Here is a 3,384-nt window from a genome sequence, read left to right as displayed (position 1 = left end):
GCCTTACCACTCTGACTCAGACCACTCTGATGACGACCGCTCCACTAGACGGTACCCCTCTTTTATGCAGACTAGGTTTTTAAAGCTTTTTGCCGGATCTGAACAGGAACGCTTTTACTGCATCTGCTTAGTACTACAATCAATGACTCCCAGTGGAAAAACCTCCTGCTTATTAAAGCTCTTCGCCTCGTCCCTCACCATTACAGAATATTATTTATTTTGTTTTATTGAGAGATAGAGCACAGAACAGGCCTGTCCGGCCCACCCAGCTGTTCCACCCAGGAATCCATCGATTTAACCCTAACCTAATTATGGGATGGTTTAAAAAATACAATTAACCTACTAACCAGTCTGCTTTTGGACAGAGGGACTGGGTACATGGGAAGGATGTACAAACTTAGTTACAGAGGGTGCCACAATTGAACTCCAAACTCTGGTGCCATGAGCTGTGATAGTGTCAGACTAACTGCTATGCTATCGTGGTGACAATAAATAAGTCCCAGTGCATAAACCCGGGATTGAACCAGGGACCTTTAGATCTTCAGTCTAACGCTCTCCCAACTGAGCTATTTCGGCTGATATATCTGCATTTGGTGGTTCACCTCCGTCTTGTACCTTAGTATTCCTGTATCTGCGGTATTTTATTTCCCTCTCCATGGTCTCACCATTCCAGCATCTGCAGTATTGTAGTTCTTTAAACATCACCCTCCCAGTATCTCTGGCATTCTTTCCCTATGTTTTGTCCCGCATAGTTCCTGCATCTACAGTATTGTATATCCTTGGCTTTGTAACTCACCATTCCTGTATCTGTGCAATTGTGGTTCTCCTCTGGCTTGTACCTCACCGTTGCTGTATCTTCAGTATTTTGATTCTTCTCTCCCTTGTCCCTCACCATTACAGAATATTACTTGTTTTATTTTATTGAAAGATACAGCCCACCAAGCTGTGACACCCAGGAACCCTCTGATTTAACCCCAACCTATTTGTGGTATGGTTTAAAATAACCAGTTGACTTACTAACCAGTATGCCTTTGGACTGTGGGAAGAAACTGGGGCAGCCATAGGAAACCCATGTGCACATGGGAAGCACCAGATCAGCAAACTGTCCTCCAGCAGTGGTGAATCTCTGGTCTCCACGTGACCAGAGTCTGAATCTGGTCAGGATGCTGCATCTCATTGTGATGTGTCCCACTGGTGTCAAGTGACCTTGTGATGTCAGGGTTCGACCTCTCCCTGAGGGTCACCTATCCATACTTAGCAAAAGCCTTGGTCATTGGCTGGGTTACAATGATGTGCTGAGGGTGATAGGAGTAACAGGTTTCCATGGTGACCCTGGGTCTTTGACCTTGGGAATGGTAGAGGTGGGATTGTTCATTCTTCCTGACCCCTTGTCCAGGTTAAGGGATATTTGTTGCCAAAATGGTGCTTGGGAACAAGGAATGTCTGAGACATTGCACAAAATATTCTAAATTATTCCCAGATTAAATTAACCTCAAAGAGTTGAGAAATAAAGTTGAATATTGTATGGAAAATATAAATTAATAATGAAAATGACGTTTTTGGGGGCTTCTTGTGAACACTGTCCCACTGTCAGTAGTCCCCAGAAAACACAGTGAAGTTACTGATGAACTTCTGTGAACACGAACCCTCTCCCTGCTGACACCCTGAATACATTCTTACACTTGGGACCCCTTGTGAGCACAGTCACACTTCCGTGAGCTTCCTGTGACCTCCATCCCACTCCTGGGATCCTGCCCTGAACACTCCGACTGTCCCACGAGGTGAACACGTCTGTCTTTAGTAAACGTTTACCGTGAAGGTCCAGACAGCTGGTTTCCATGATTCCCCTGTTGATCTCTTGTATCTTGCTTCCTAAAGGACTCCATCTATTCTCCCAAAACATCCCTGACTAAAGGTCACCTTTGACCTTCTGCCTTCGTCATGGATACCTCCTCCCTTGGTGACAGGGATCAGGCTGTTCCATTTTCCACAGGGATGGGAGAAGAGCAGCAGAGCAAACTGATGGTCTGATGGTGAATCCGTCAGCAATCAAAGAGTTACTGTATACAGTGCAGACACAGGCCATTCGGCCCCTCAGCTATGTGGAGTACTTTGCCTGAGGCTCTGGAGGGTTCCTGTGCTGTGGAAGACGTCCTGCCTCGTCCCTGTGCCGAAGACACCACTCCCCAGCGGCCTCAATGACTACAGACCGGTGGCATTGACCTCCCACATCATGAAGACCCTGGAGAGACTTGTTCTGGAGCTGCTCCGGCCTACGGTCAGGCCACACTTAGAAACCCTCCAGTTCGCCTACCAGCCCCGACTAGGAGTTGAGGATGCCATTGTCTACCTGCTGAACCGTGTCTATGCCCACCTGGACAAGCCAGCGAGCACTGTGAGGGTCGTGTTTTTTGATTTCTCCAGTGCGTTCAACACCATCTGCCCTGCTCTGCTGGGGGAGAAGCTGACAGCGATGCAGGTGGATGCTTCCCTGGTGTCATGGATTCTTGATTACCTGACTGGCAGACCACAGTACGTGTGCTTGCAACACTGTGTGTCCGACAGAGTGATCAGCAGCACTGGGGCTCCACAGGGGACTGTCTTGTCTCCCTTTCTCTTCACCATTTACACCTCGGACTTCAACTACTGCACAGAGTCTTTTCATCTTCAGAAGTTTTCTGATGACTCTGCCATAGTTGGATGCATCAGCAAGGGAGATGAGGTCGAGTACAGGGCTACGGTAGGAAACTTTGTCACATGGTGTGAGCAGAATTATCTGCACCTTAATGTGAAAAAGACTAAGGAGCTGGTGGTAGACTTAAGGACAGCTAAGGTACCGGTGACCCCTGTTTCCATCCAGGGGGTCAGTGTGGACATGGTGGAGGATTACAAATACCTGGGGATACGAATTGACAATAAACTGGACTGGTCAAAGAACACTGAGGCTGTCTACAAGAAGGGTCAGAGCCATCTCTATTTCCTGAGGAGACTGAGGTCCTTTAACATCTGTCGGACGATGCTGAGGATGTTCTACGAGTCTGTGGTGGCCAGTGCTATCATGTTTGCTTTTGTGTGCTGGGGCAGCAGGCTGAGGGTAGCAGACACCAACAGAATCAACAAACTCATTCATAAGGCCAGTGATGTTGTGGGGATGGAACTGGACTCTCTGACGGTGGTGTCTGAAAAGAAGATGCTGTCCAAGTTGCATGCCATCTTGGTCAATGTCTCCCATCCACTACATAATGTACTGGGTGGGCACAGGAGTACATTCAGCCAGAGACTCATTCCTCCAAGATGCAGCACAGAGCGTCTTAGGAAGTCATTCCTGCCTGTGGCCATCAAACTTTACAACTCCTCCCTTGGAGGGTCAGACACCCTGAGCCA

The 3,384-nt window shown here is 47.9% G+C and overlaps 1 non-coding gene across 1 annotated transcript; it reads right to left on the bottom strand.

The window, feature by feature from the left end:
* Nucleotides 1–503: 503 nt before the first annotated feature.
* On the bottom strand, nt 504–576 carry trnaf-gaa (transfer RNA phenylalanine (anticodon GAA)). Its single transcript has one exon. It is a non-coding gene; the product is annotated as a tRNA-Phe (tRNA).
* Nucleotides 577–3,384: the final 2,808 nt, after the last annotated feature.

The sequence above is a fragment of the Mobula birostris genome, chromosome 22, assembly GCF_030028105.1.
Source record: "Mobula birostris isolate sMobBir1 chromosome 22, sMobBir1.hap1, whole genome shotgun sequence".
NCBI classification, from domain to species: domain Eukaryota; kingdom Metazoa; phylum Chordata; class Chondrichthyes; order Myliobatiformes; family Myliobatidae; genus Mobula; species Mobula birostris.
The sequence above is the reverse complement of the archived record's forward strand: the minus strand, read 5'-3'. Positions and strand labels throughout refer to the sequence as shown.